Source organism: Solenopsis invicta, chromosome 14, assembly GCF_016802725.1.
Source record: "Solenopsis invicta isolate M01_SB chromosome 14, UNIL_Sinv_3.0, whole genome shotgun sequence".
NCBI classification, from domain to species: Eukaryota; Metazoa; Arthropoda; class Insecta; order Hymenoptera; family Formicidae; genus Solenopsis; species Solenopsis invicta.
The window spans coordinates 6371709-6388438 of NC_052677.1; positions in this window are offsets into that span (position 1 = coordinate 6371709).

The following is a 16730-nucleotide window of genomic DNA, read 5'->3' on the forward strand; positions in this document are numbered from 1 at the left end:
ACAAACCTATTGATTCATGTCAAGACGGTTCTTGTTGTACAACTGCAGTAGGGTTTGCATAATTGCATACAAATATACAGCAATCTTAGAGCAATTGAATATTTTAAGTGCAAGTGAACATTTTAAGTCAAAATGTTAAGTTTCATTGCATGGACAAAAGCATATAAGACTGATAATTTTTTGTTTTTTTTTTTTTAGTTACTACATAATTTTGTCTGCGGATAATATTTAATTTGTTGTTTTTATGCTTTATAAGTTGCTGTGCACTAAAAGACTTATATTAAACGTTTTGTTTATTTGAAGTTTTTTTAGTTTATTTTCTTTTTAATTTTATTTTCTATTATAAATAAAATAAGCATAAAATTTTTGTTTGCTTGAAAATAAACTTTTATTTATAACTTTAAGACGTATTAACGTGTTCTATGATAACAAATATTATTTTGTTCAAATGTATTAAAATTTTTACGTTTCATTATAATCAAAACCAAAGTAAAAGTGATATTAAGTTATATGCATTGTTGCCACTTGTTTTACATTAATTATATATGTAATTCAGCACATAGATATGTATATTTTTGTACTTTTGATACAGTAAAAAAGTAAAAATAGTACTGGATACAATATTTATTCGTATAACGTATGATACGTAGATCCCATATGTATACGTTCATATTGCCATGTAACTTCACCTACGGATGATAGCAAATATTCAGTTAAAATGTCTCTTTGCTCGTATGCTTCGCGAGTTGCCCTATGTGCACTGCAAGGCCTTAGACATTCTATTCCTTCGTTTTCATCTCTCCATCTTCCTGGTATTACTGTTCCCATATCATTATCATGATCGACAAAGTTTGTTTGGCAGTATGTTTGTTCGCATGATGATTTTTTGGCGTTTTCAATCATTAAAAAATTGTGTAAATTTACGCATGCTAAAATATATCGATCAACAGTTAATGGATGAGCACAAATTGGGCGACGAAGTATTCGCCATCTTGATACTAGAATACCAAAAGCATTTTCGATTGTACGTCTTGCACGTGATAAACGATAATTAAATATACTTTTGTTATCGCTCAAGTATCGACCAGAATAGGGACGCATAACATTTTTATTCAACTGAAAAGCCTCATCACCAACGACAAAATAGGGCAATTCTATATCAAATCCAGGTAATTTCTTTGTTTCATACGATATATTAAGTGTGCGATTATATAATGCTTTTCCAAATACTGATTTGGATAGAACACCAGCATCACAATCACTGCCAAAAGCACCTACGTCAACTACAGTGAACTTATACTCATAATCACATATAGCCATGAGTACTAAACTAAAAGTCTTCTTATAATTAAAATATAAGCTCCCAGATTTTGGTGGTGCTTGTATCTGGATGTGCTTTCCATCCATTGCACCAATTGTGTTTGGAAAATTCCACCGTTGCCAAAAACCCGTGCTTATATTTTTCCACTCATTCAATGTTGGTGGATTAAGATATTCAGTACTAAGTACGTTTGAAATTATTTTGCATGTTTCCTTAACTATGGAATGAGCAGTTGATAATCCAATGCAATATGCTAATGCTATTGATGTCATTTGGTCACCTGTTGCAAGAAACCTATTTTCAAGAAAAAGGACTTTTTTATTATCTATCTATCTATCTATCTATTTATATAAGTACCGTCTTCTGTCTGTCTGTCTGTCTGTCTGACCGCGAACTACTTATTCGTTTTAGTAGACCAAATTTTTACTAAAAGTATATAAAATAGGGGTAGAATTTTCCGGGGAGTGCCATGATGTGTATAGTTTTTCGTTACCGATTTTTTGGAAACCGGTTTGGAAATTATTAAAATTTCGAGAAATAATAAGTATTAATTGACCAATTTTCTTGAAACCAGTGCCAAAATTTTTTTAATTTTTGGAAGATAAGTTTAATTTTTTATTAATGGATCAATTTTTTTGAAACCAGTGCTAAAATTGTTCTAATTTTTTGTTGATTTTGATGAAACTGGTACCAAAAGAATTTTATGAGGATGGCTACTATGGGGTTGGAAATTGGAGGTTTCATAGGGTTCTATTGATGCTCCTAATTAATGAGTGAGGAGGATTTGGGAAGAGGGGAAAAGATTTTGAGCACGCGCAAAGCGCGGGCGAAAAATCTAGTAATTATATACAGAATATCAATAACAAGGTTCAGAATTGAATTTATTTATACAATTACCTGAGTGTAATAATCAAACGCTGCTCTGGAGACAAGGCTCGCCAATTAGATTTTTTTAAATATGATCCTATCTTGCTTAATAATAAATTAAAAGTATCTTCATTCATTCGTGTATATTTAAAAAACATATCTGAATCTTGTTTCAATTTTTGAAAGAGGTGGTCAAAATCTCCTTGATAAAATCTTAATGTATTAATTGGAGCCACCATCTTCTCTTATGTTTTTTTAATAGACGATGTCGACGACGTCTGTATAACATATAACTCAAACATGACAAAGCACATAACTCTTCAGCTTCCATATTTCAATTTTTAGATTTTTCGGAGGATATGTCGAGTAACACGGATTGCACAATATAATATTACAAATCCACGGAATATATATATGTCAATTTGATAATATTTATTCTACAGTGACGATTGAACGTTTTCTTTACGACGATGCATATGCGTACACATATAAAGATACATTTGTGTAGCACTTTTCTTATTAGATATGTGACTGGTTCATTTCTTTAGTATTGTTCGTTTTGTCTCTCGGGAGCTGCTCGGAGTCGCTCCGAACGAATCCAGCGACTTGATAGTGTTCTTTTAGACGGAAGTAATATAGAGGGCAATTGGGGTGAAAATTTGGTTCTGTTTTATTACCTGCCGTTAGAGCTGTTGAGAACCATTCAGGTCCACTCAGAGTTTCCCTGTAATGCTCCACCGCGAAACGACAGTTCAAGTCGGTTCCATTCAGGTTATACAATAAACAACCGCGTGTTTTGAAATATATAAACGTTTATTGCCGTGGCGAAAATGATAGCGTAAAGCAAGCGGGAGTGTAAATTGGGACATTAGAACGTAAATAAAACGTGTGAAAACTGCAGGGTTGGGTAAGTTAATACATTTTTTAAACTAAATTAAGTTAAAGTTAATAGTTTATATGTATATAAAATTAATTTAGTTAGCGTTAAAAGTTATATAAACAAAAAACTAACTAGTTAAAAGTTACGTTAAGAGTAAATTAACTTGAGTTAAATTAAAAATTAATTTTGAAAAACTTTTATATTAAATTACAAAATTATAATTTGTATAATAAATTTAAAAATAATTAGTTAAAGTTAAAAATTAAATCATTAAATCATTAATTGGTAATCCTATAATTTAAAAAAAATACTTTTAACTCTGAGACTTTATAACATTTCATTAAAAATTATAAAACAAAAAATTTTTAGAAAAATTTTAGGATATTTTATAATTAGTATATATGAAAAATTCAGAGAAAAGATAAACTTTCTAGTATTTCTAAAAAGTATTCTAATTTGTATAAAAAGTTTCAAAAAGTTATACAATTATACAAATATTCTGAAAAATTATATAAAAAATTCAGAAAAAAATTTTCACGGGGATTATATTCAGTCAGATTAGGTTATGCTATCGTGTTCTTTTTACAGCCGTCCGAGTAGACCCGAGTTCATTTTAGAGTCGTTCAGAGCAATATCAGTAATCCACTTCCTGTTCTACGATCCATTTCCGGAATTCTTCTATCTTAACCCAAACATACCCAGGTCTATTCAGATCTGCTTTGAACTAGACCCAGGACAGACAAAACGAACAATACTTTTATGCATATGGTTATGCAGCTATGCAAACTTCGTCTGAATTGACCCTTATTATGCTTATGATTGTGCATATGCTTATGGGCTTATGCAAGTTTGTGTGGATATAGCTTAACGCTTGAAAACTCCCGTACACTAGCGACGCACATCCATTTAGGGCTGCGTTCCGATATACACTGCAAGTACTGAAAATCTATAGTTCACGTTACGTATACTATAGATTTTCAGTACTAGCAGTGAATTTCGGAACGCAGCCTAGGCCGGAATGGGAACTACATGTCACATCCATTTGCGACTCGCCGTTAAAAACAGTGCCTCGTGAAGATGGATGTGGGTTGTTGTCTTTGCTAACATCCATTTTCCCGTCGATAAATCATTTGACGTTATGCGTGTCCTGCTAAGATGTAGCACATCCATTTTGTTACCGATAAATCGTGTGTCAGCGTGCTGCATCCACAACGGGACTACTTAAGCGGCGGCTACAGTGGGGTCGTAGAGTCACAGAAGTAATCTTAAATTTCTGTATTTTTGGTCGTAATCGTAATCGCTTAGAGTTGATTCAATTCCAATTCCAGCGACAACCGTAATTACGGTTGACCAATTACAATAGAACATGGTATATCGCGTATTAACAGAAACTTTATTTGGATTTACGACCACTCCTGCGATTTTACGACCTCATTGTAGCTGCTTTAAATTTAAGAAAATGTTTTTCTATTCACACACGAGGAAATGTATTAAGAAGTAAACAATATATTTTATTTGATTTTTATTTATTAAAATTTTATTGCGTTACAAATAAGGTAAAATATTAAAAATAAAAATTAAAAGTTTTTGATACCCCGCTTAAATTTCTCCACTCTTGCCTTTCATTTCTCCACTCTCTCCATTCGCGTTTCCAATTTCCGTTCCTTCCTTTCCAACCGCCTTTTCCTCTCCAACCGCCTCTTCCTCTCCAACCGCCTCTTCCACCTCTTCCGTCTCTTTCACCTCTTCCGACTATTCCGACTCTTCCGCCTCTTTTGCCTCGAACCAAATTTCCTCTTTTTTTTCCAAATCTAAAATAAAATAAATAATATTATAATATATAAATCGTAAAATAGTAGTTAAATAAAATATAACATGCACTTAAAAAATTAATAACATATATCTTACATTTTATTCCTTTCTTTTAAATTTTTCCCTCCTCTCTTTGTTCTTCTTTTCTCTTCCGTCTGCTCCTTTTCCTCCTCCTCCTCCTCCTTCTCTTCCTCCTCCTCTTCCTCATCATCAGCCAACAAGGTGGCTTCGTCTAAACTTTCTTCTTTGTCGACGTCCATCTTCTCTAACTCCTTCTTTTTCTTTTTCTCCTCTTTTTCTTATGTTCTGACCTGTATTATAATTTTAAACGATAATGTTGATTAATTTTAATTTGGCATTTTTTAAAAACTTGCGCAACAATATCATAAATCATAACGACACTATAAAAAGGTTATAGGATCAATCTCTTAGCTTGATAATCTGGACCTATCTTAATGCAAATATTCTAGAAGTTTGAATGTACACCTCAAATACATAGAGTATATAGAGTATGCATTATTTATCCTCGTTTAACGTCTAATAAACTACAAGGACAACATATGCTCTATGTATTTGATGCATATATTCAAACTTTTGAATTATTCGCGTTAAGATAGATACAGATAATCGAACTAACAGTCATCACGCCGCGACGTCAAAATGATGTCAAAGTGACTGCAAAATGATCATTTTTCAAACAATTACAATTCACTTTCATATCATTTTGACGTTATACTCGGTGTAATCCGTAATTCAGCGGGACGGATGCAAGTATTTATATATCCCAAACAAATACGCTTTTTAATATGCATATTGTTCGAATGTTACAAAAAGATAAAGCATGTTTTTACTTACATTTTTAAGCACCGTTGTCAATTTCTGCTCGACGTGGCGAGTTACAATAACGAAGTTGGTAATAAACGTGTTAAAAATAACAATTGATGGTGGGGAGCGGGGGAAAATAGCAACTGACAGGACTCGCGGCTGCAAAAAAGAGTTTGTTTTGTTTTGAAGACGTTCAAAACAAATCAGTTGCAATCGCAGATATATGCATCTTAGCATATCTCGTGTTCACGTAGATATAGTAAATTTGCAAGATCTGTATTATCAATATTTGTATTTATTTACTTCTATTAATCATAAACTTTCGCGCAGTGAATATTAGATTTATAGTATAATTAAATAATAGTAAGTTAAACAATGGCAAATAACAATGATTTGAACAATACATGCACGTCTAAAAACTTTTATAAAAAGTGCATGTATAAAGATTGTGTAAATGGACGTGTGCCTCATGACAAACATATATATAGATTTCCACTACCGACAGATGCTAGGCATAATATATGGATACATAATAGTGGTAAGTTTATGTACATACATATATAAATATATCCTAGTAGCACTTTCTGCAGAGCTGAATGTGTGTGTGGTTATATGTAGCAAAATTAAATTAAATGTGTAAAAGATTATTCTCAATACAGTCCTGTTGACAGACTGTCAGCAAGATTCGTGGAATATACATTGGCTATTCTGCGTGAAACCAATTAGTCATCTCTTATTTTGTAATTTTGTGTCAAAGGATTTTTTTAATTACAAAATTAATTAAGATATACAACAATTAAAAATTTGACTATCATTTCGTTTAAAAATTTATAACTTTATTGCTGATAACGTTAGCTCAATTTTCTTTTTATTTTCCACGGAAAATGTTATACTTTACAAGAAAAATGTCAATATTGTAAAAGTTTTTTTTTAATGTTTATTTTACAATACATTTTTTAACAAATTTTTCAACAATCAAGGACAGATCAAAAAAATCCTGAAAAATTGTAGGAAAATTTAAAGTATATAAAAACAATTTTGTCAGATTTTTCAATTCTCTTTCCGATTGTTTACAAAATTGTTAAAATGTTTATTATTAAATAAACACTGAAGAAAGACTTTGCATTATTCATATTTTTCTCTTAAAGTAGAAAATTTTCCGTGAAAATTAAAAAAAATTACACTACCGCTATCAGCAATAAAATTATGAATTTTTAAACAAAATAGTAGTCAAATTTTTAATTGTTTATATCTCAATTAATTTTGCAATTAAAAAAAAATCTTTTGGCACAAAATTACAAAATGTGCAAAATTTTAAAAATTTCTAAGAGTTGACTAATTCGCTTCGCACGAAATAGCCTAACATGCAAATGAATTGTGTGTAGATATTTATTGCAGAAATCTATAAACAGAATGCTGTAATTTTTGCAGCAGATACGTGCAATTTCTTGCAAGAATGTAAGTTACAGAATTTTTACAAGAACTTGAGCAAATTGCTACTAGGGTACATACAGAGTGCCCCAAAATTTGCACCTTTGGAGTACAAGATACTTTATGTTAAAAGAAATAACTTTTTCCTTTAGTAAAATTGCGAAAGACATAATTTTTGCGAGATAGCTGGTTAAAGTTAACGAATAAGCGTTTTTTGTTATGTGGCGCTCAGGAACAGTGCGCGTTCCTCACTCACTTATTCCTAGTATTTGGCTCATATTTATGAATAATGTCTTCTTAAGATGCTAATACGATCGTGTTATGATTAATTCATCGCATTTTAAGACAATCTTAAATATAAAACTCCTAAGACAGTATTAAATATAAAAATCTTAGACAATCTTAAAAAATCAATTATAAATATCGGGTTTCAACATTCCTTTCCGTACTGTTATGGTTTATATATGAAAAGTTAATAAAAGAAATATTAATTTTATTCCTTACGTAATAAATAAAGAAAAAGTTATCTAATTTTGTTCATATGAAAATAAAGATAAATGTGTAAATAATAGAATACTTTACGCGGGCTGAGTGTTCTATCGTTACAAATATTGAACAGTTGTGTACGATCATTAAATAGTATCAATAAATAAGTAGTTTAAATAATATCACTAAATCTAAAGAATAGTTTACTAATTATGTAAGCTGTGAATATGCATTCTTTTCGCTAGACGCACGATTGAGAGAAAATATGATACGATCAGGTAGAAAGTTGGTGTCCTTACGTTCTGTACGAACGAGGTATCGCGGTATTTTATTGCTTGTCGTTTTAATTTTTAATAGCATAAAAAATATTTACTTGATTACAAATATTTGCTTGAAAAATAGTGTAAATATATAGACTTTCAATTTTTATTAATAAATAATTTGCGTAAAACTACACTCGATAGCAAAATTAAGGGATTACCTATTCTAACTCCGAAAAATAGGCGTAATTCAATAGAGTGTAACTTTGTCAAAAATAATCGTAAAAAAATTTAAAAAAAAGCATTTTAAAGCTTGAAATCTTTAGTTTTGAGATTGATTAGTCATTAAACGATTTACAGATAGTTTACGAAGTTACGCGGATTTTAATGGAGATGCGTCAAATCTCAAAATTTTTTACATTTGTCGGATTTTTTTTATGAACTTTGCAAAGCTCCACGACGCAAAATAAAAATTGCACGCAAATGCGGTTTACAGCATTTGAAAGCGTGGATCTTTAGTTTTAATTTGCGTTTTTGTTGAGCTTTGTACTATTTTTTTACTGAGTTAGGCAACACTGAAGCAAAAATGGTTCCTTTTTTTAATGTTGAATAAATCGGTGAATAAACATCATACAACGCTCAACAAGTACGCAAATTAAAGATAAAGATTCACGATTTCAAACGCTGCAAACTGCATTTGTGTGCGATTTTTAATTTACTTTAAATAAACTCGCAAAATTCGTAATAAATTTCGCCGCATTTTTATTTTTATCCGTATAGCTTCCTAAAAAATCAATATATGTTTTCAAAGTCGATATTAAAAGTGTACATAAAAATATTAAGCTGTAAAATGTGTTTTGAAATATTTAATTTATCATTTTGATTGACTTATCATGTTACACTTTCTTTTGGAGAGTAACTGTTGGTGATCTTTTAATTTTGCTGTTGAACGTTCACTTAATCTTTGCTGAAGTCGATATTTGAACTTATAAAAAAAAAAATTAAAAAATAATCTTCCACGGCTCCTGTTAACATTAAAATGATTTAAAGGTTTCAATTATTTAAATTGATTTTTTTTGAAGATTTTTTTATACTAGAAAATAAAGGAAGAAATTCAAGAAAATTTTTTAAATCAAAAATTTGCTAAATGAAAAATTTTTTATAATGCAATAAAACATTAAAAATATTGTGGATTATTTTTTAAGTACTAAATCTCTTTAAAGGGTTTTTCAACTTTCGACTTCATGTTAATTAAAATGGCAAAAAATTAGCAACTTCCTAAATTTATTTAAATTTGGAAAATATTTGATTCTTTTAAATCTTTTTTGAATTTTTTCCTTTATTTCCTAGTGTAAAAGAATCTTCGAGAAAAATCAACTTGAATAATCAAAACCTTTAAATCATTTTAAAGATTTTGCCTGCTAACATGAGCCCTAGAAGATCATTTTATAATTTTTTTTTCAAAAGTTCAAATATCAACTTCAGCAAAGATTAAGTGAATATTCAACAGCAAAATTAAAGGATCATCAACAGTTACTCTCCAAAAGAAAGTGTAACATGATAAGTCAACAAAAATGATAAATTAAATGTTTCAAAACACATTTTACAGCTTATTATTTCTATGTACACTTTTAGTATCGATTTTTAAAAACATATACTGATTTTTTACGGAGCTATACGGATAAAAATAAAAATGCGGCAAAATTTATTATGAATTTTGTGAGTTTATTTGACGTGAATTAAACGCGATAACACGCAAATTAAAGCTAAAGATCCACGCTTTCAAATGCTGTAAACTGCGATTTTTATTTCACGCTGTACAACTTAGTAAAATTTTTATAAGATTTTGACATTTGTCGGATTTTTTTTACGAACTTTGCAAAGCTCCACGACGCGAAATAAAAATTGCATGCAAATTCGGTTTACAGCATTCGAAAGGGTGGATCTTTAGCTTTAATTTGCGATTTTGTTGAGCTTCGTACGATTTTTATTCACTGAATTATTCAACATTGAAGCAAAAGAGACCATTTTTGCTTCAGTGTTGCCTAACTCAATTCACACGTTTTTTATATTTCTTTATTTTTAGTATTCTTAAATCTTGTTTTTCTTATGATCGCATAATAATAAAAAGGAATTAATTGTTTACGAAACAACAGTTGTACGTTATCGAAATAATTTTTACAAATGTGACCAGATAGAAAAATATTGTAAGTTGCACGTTAATAAAGGTTGCAATGTGTCAAAATTATGTCGAATAACAGGTTGTTGTATTTTTTAAGCAGGTGCGTGCATGTACGTGCACGGCTTTGTGTGTGTACGGCAGCCGTGCGCCGCGCGGCGACAAATCTCATTCCTATCAGTCCGATACATGTTTCGAGGTAGCAAGACGCGCACAATTCTGCATCCTTTTGCAGGACGCACGATCGAAAGAGAAAGTATAAAATAATGTGATACGGACTTGCGATGTCCTAGAACTACCTCACGCGCTTACGATCGTGATGCTGCGGTATTATTATTACATCGCTCGCTTATGGCAAATCGTTTTAATTTTTAATAGTATAAAAAAATCGACTTGGTTATAAAGATTTTATTTTTAGATATTTGTTTTGAATAATAGTATAAATAAAGGGTATAGCTGGATTTGTTTATGAAATCTGCCCCCGCTCCAAAATAGATGTATTATTGTACGTCAATCTTTAACCCTTGATTAAAGAACAATTTTCACCAAGTTTTAACCCTATATCCTTGCTATTGCGATAGTGACAAATAAAATCATAATTATTTAATTTTATTTTTTCCTATTCTTCTGATTCTTAAAAAATTATGAAAAAAATCACTGATCTTTTAGTCATCTAGGTACATATCTAAAAATTTCAAGTTTTAATTTTAAAAAATTTAAAAAGTTTAAAATTGTAGATTTTTTATTGAAATTTTTAAATGACTTTTTTTATATTTTTTTGGTTGCAACATCTTTCCAACATTATTTACCTCAATTTTTTCAGATTTTTTTAGATAAGCGTCAATGTTAAAATATTGATAATATAATTTTTTTTAAGTTTTTATGCATAAAATTAATGTGATTCTTTAATCTACGTACTTTCTAATACATGTTATTTTATTTTATTTATTGTTCATAATAATGTAATTTTTCTATTATATTAAATGATTTGAGTTTTATATGTATATAAAAAATAATACAATTACATCTTTATTCTTAATATTATCATTATTATCATTATTAATCACAAGATTTACATTTTCAACACAAAATATTTTACTTAATATTAGGTTGAGGAAAAAGAAATCCATTATTTCACTATTATTTATCTATTATAAAATAATATTTCTGCAGGTTTTATAATTTTTTAGAGATTTCAACTATGACAAATAATAAATTACTGCAGATACGTATAAACAGCATCCGATAGTACGATTACCATTAGCACATTCGCAATAATAACATTTCACTATAAAATATCTAATGAAACTTGGAATGTAATCAATATAACATTTATAACTTTTACTATTAACATGTCGCGATAATGGTAATCGGATATTGTTGACACGTATCTGTAGTAATTTATTATCTATCTCATGATCAATACCTCTCAAAAATTAAAAGACCTGCAGAAATATTAAGTAGAATATTTTGTGTATTAACTATTTTACCTAATATTTTCCTAATATTTTTACTATGATGTATAAACAGTTAATAAAGATAATATGTAAAATTAATTTTATATTTATTATTTTCTTTAAAGCAAGACAAATACAATTCCAACACAATTAACTAGTTAAATCAACTTTCATTGTTTTTTTTTATAATCTATATATAATTGTATTATTTTTTATATACATATAAAACTCAAATTTTTTAATATAATACAAAATTCCATTATTATGAACAATAAATAAAATAAAATACACTCGACGCCAAAATTAAGGGATCACCTATTCTGAATCCGAAAAATAGGCGTAATTCAAGAAAGTGTAACTTTGTCAAAAATAATTGTAAAAAATTTTTAAAAAAGCATTTTAAAGCTTGAAATCTCTAGTTTTGAGATTGATAAGTCATTAAACAATTTATAGATTGTTTACGAAGTTACGCGGATTCAAATGGGGCTGCGTCAAATCTCAAAATATTTTACAAACTTTGCACAGCTCCACGGCGTGAAATAAAAATTGCACGCAAATGCGGTTTACACCATTCGAAAGCGTAAATCTTTACCTTTAATTTGCGTTTTGGTTGAGCGTGTGCGATTTATATTCACCGAATTATTCAACATTGAAGAAAGGAGAAAATTGTTCTTTCATAGAGGATTACAGATTGACATATGATAAATCTATTTCGGCGTGGGGACAGATTTCATATACAATTATCTAACTGTAATTCTCAATCTTTCCATTTTATTACTTTATTGTAGGAAACACTAATCTGAAAAAATGGTCTCGTCTTTCTCTTCGACGTGCCGGATTGTGCGAAAATCATTTCACTGCAGATTTATTTAATCCAAACAGTAAAATGAAGCGATTAAAAAAGGATGCAGTGCCAGTCCCATTTGACTTAAGTGTACAAAACTTCAAAAGAAATAACAGAAAAAGAACAAATTTAAATGAAGCAGAAGAATATCAAGCTGATAATATTACGAGGCAGTCAGAATCTGAAAATGATGAGACAAACGTTGCATCTGCACTTACATCAATTTCCGATAATATTTCAATTCAAGAGCAATTACAAGAGCCTCCACTAAAAACTTATATATCAAAGCTAAATTTTGACAACTCAGATGAAGATATTAGCGAATGGCTACACCTTGAGCAAGATATGTGTAAAGAAACCTCAACGGCTATTGCGCCTAATTATGTACAGAACGTTTTTCAAAGTTCAATGCCAGTCCCATTTGAATTCAATGTCGCTGAAAACAATTTTAAGACATATAATAGAAAAAGAAAAAATTTAAATAAAACAGAGGCATATCGAGTTGAAAATATCACGAGACACTCACAATCTAAAAATAATGAAATGAACATTACATCTGCACTTACATCCATTTCCAATAATATGTCGATTGAAGAGCAATTAAGAGAGCCTCTAATAAAAACATATAAATCATGGCTGAATGATTGTGACAGCTCAGAGGAAGAAGATAATAACAAATGGACACATCTTGAGTCACCTATGCATAATAAAAATTCAGAAAATAAAGAAAATATAAAAAATAAAAAACAAAACAACAAACAAGAAGAAAATAACTAAGATCATAAAAATGTAAATAATTCAAACATTGTTAAGTTTTCACAACGTAAGATAAATCGATTACAGAATCATATAAGATCTTTAAAATATAAATTACGTACAGCTCGAAGATATAGAAAACCAAAAACACAAAAGCAAAATAAAAAGTTGGTAAAACAATTAATAAATAAACAAGACCTACATCCCATTGCAAAAACTATGATAAATTTGCAGCTACATCAGCCACGTACACCATACACACAAGAAGAAAAAAATCTTGCAAGGCAATTGTATTATTATTTGCTTTCTGCATTCTGTCGTTTAAAAAAAGCAGGTTGTAATTTACCGGGACAGCGAACAATTCGAAAGTGGCTGGAAGAACATGATATAGTATCAGGATTTTGTGACTTTGTATTTAAAAAATTAAAAGACTAACTTTCTCAGCTTCCATTAGAGGAAAGAGTGTGCGCTCTAAAATGGGACGAAATGTCTATAAAAAGTTATGAGGAATATTCGCAGAAATTAGATCAAATAGAAGGTCTTGTCGATCTTGGACCTTTAGGAAGAAAATCCGAGAGAAATAAATGTGTTCTTGTATTCTGTTTGGACAGTTTGAATGCGCATCATCCATGGCGTCAGCCTCTAGCATACTTTCTACCAGGAAAATGTATGAAAGCAGAGGAAATAGTGATATTAGTAAAAGAATGTTTAGATAGACTAAACGAAGCAGGAGCTGACGTAAAACTTCTTACATGTGACCAAGGTACCAGCAATCAAAGTGCTTATGCTCAACTAAATATTACTACAGAAAAACCATATTTTACACATAAAACATATTATGCCTCATTTGATTTTCCTCATTTGATAAAAAGATTAACAAGTTTTTTGAGGAAACATACAAATCTGTATTGTGATGGAAAAATAATTGCATCATATACAGATATCGAAATGACCTGGACTATCGACAATGCCACAAAAGGAGGCTCAAATTTGTTATCTCACATTACAGAAGCTCACATTCGTCCAAATAATTTCGAGGCGATGAGGGTTAATTTAACTTTTCAGCTATTAAGCCATACCATTGGATGTGCGATAAAAACAGCTGGCAATGAAAACGAGTTAGACACTGAAACATGGGAAGCAACTGCCGATTTTGCAGAACGCATGAACAATATTATTGATGCGTGTAATAGTTATAGCATTAAAATGAGATTTGGCGGAAAACGACCATTCCTCTAAAAATCCCGATTTAATTGCTCTGTTAACAGATTTTACTGAATGGTGCTCAAGATGGTCAAAATCACCAAACAATGTAACTCAAATGCCATGTTTCAGAGGCCTCGTTTTAACTGTACGAGCTATTCTTGCAATTTATGAAAAACTTTCAAATCAATTTCAAGGATTTGAACTGGCAACAGGATTGTACAACCAAGATTCGGTGGAGCACTTATTTTCTAAACTTAGACAACGTGGAGGGCATAATCCAAATCCAACAGCAAGAATGGTACGATTATCCATGAGACATATACTCTCAACAGGATATATACAAACAAGCGACAAAGGTAACGTTGAATGTCCAGAAAGTGAGGCACTTATTACTCAACCAAGTCAACTCATGAAAGAGGTAGAAAAAGTCATGAGTACAAGTACTTCTACTGTAGAATATGCTGACTTTGAAGATGATTCATATTTGGAAGATGCGCAGCTTTTGGAAGAATATGCAGATTATGAAAATATTGAAAATATAGAAAATATAACTCCACTGAGTGGTTATGATGAAAATGCTATTGCATATTTCGCTGGATTTGTAGCACGACGAAGTTTGAAAAAAACTAAATGTGAGAATTGTCGAAACGATATGATGAAGACTCCCATGGATGATGCGACAGCAAATGAAAAGTATATTAAATATCGTGAAAATTCAGATTCAGATGATGATGAAGATGCTCCAACAGTAAAAAAATGAGTAAGGCCAACTGCTATCTTAACAAATATAACAAAAACACAATTAAAAACATTTAATCATACGTGGCAAAATCATTGGGCATCTAACCACGTTCTTGAAAATATTGTAGCTGCATGTGTTCAAGCAACAAATAAAAATCACGCTGGATGGTTGGATACTAGTCACGAGTGTTATAATCATCGAATGGAAGCTTTAAAATATTTGATTAGAGTAAAAACATATTCTCGCACTAGATACAACAATCGTGCAGAGAAAATAAAAAGTAATACCTCCAAAAGAAAAATGAAAAACATTTTAAACAAATAAAATGTAATAGTGAATATACGATAAAATCTAAAAATAACACAAAAATAAAATATTAGCATCAGATCATAATTTGTCATAATAAGTAAAGTGTAACAAATATAATGTAAAGATATTAATTTTACAAACCTAAATCTATTAATTTATATATTGTATTGCACAATGAGGAAAATGTTTTATAATATTTCATTGCGCGGAGCGCAGAATGCATTTTACAATAATTTGCGGTGCGGAGCGCAAAATGCATTTTAAAAATACTGAAATCAGTGTTGTGCTTTTATGCATAAAGTATGAATAATATATGTATAGTATGAATAGTTATGCGTAAACATGTATAAAATGCAGGGTAAGTTAATATATTTTTTAACTACATTAAATTAAAAAGTTATTTGTTTAAAAAATTAATTTAGTTACGTTCAATGTTTCATGATCAAAAAATAAACTAGTTAAAAGTTACGTTCAGATTAAATTAATGTAAGTTAAATTAAAGGTTTTAGTATATATATATATATATATATATATATATATATACTATTTTTATAGCCTAAAGTCAGACATATTAACAATGTTTTAAAACTTTATTATTACTTTTTCTGTTTTGTGTTTTGTATTATCCAATTTACAATAATTAACATTTTTGTATTCGCTAATATGAAAAAGGTTTGTGTAAATTACACGTAAAGTACACGTTAAAAAATTGTAAATATAATTTCAAAATATACAAGCACACCCTGAGTAAAATAACCATATGAATTGATGCGCGTATTCATGTGGTTGTGCGTAATTGACTTACGGAATCGGCCGCGATGCTACAAATTTCGATGATCATCTACGATGATCAGCGTAGTGTGGTGTAATGGACTTTTACTTTGGTTTCCGTTCAGAGAATTATCGCTGAGCTCGAATACAGCGGACCTGGGTACATATGACGAAATTGTTCAGAATAAATTCCGATCGGAATTATTCAATTATTCCCTAAATTTTTATTGTTTTCTAGGAAAAACGGAATAATTCCGATCAGAATTCATTCAAAATAATTCCATAATATGTGCCCTGTTTGAAATAATAAGTAATTCTTGTCGCCGTCACTTGCCTGGTCAAAACTGCAAATCGGCGCGAGATCACCTGTAGCTACTTTGTCCAAGACCCGTCGCAGCTCCAGGAAATCGCTCCTGTACACTGTGCCCGTTTGAGAAATACCAGAGGCCGAGGTTTCGTATAACTTGGTACTCTACTAATAAGTTATGTACACCGTAAAGTAAATACAAACATTTTTTTTCTTAATCTTAAACAACACGCATATTATAAGGCGTGTTGTCTGGGATAATATCTAATAAATTTAT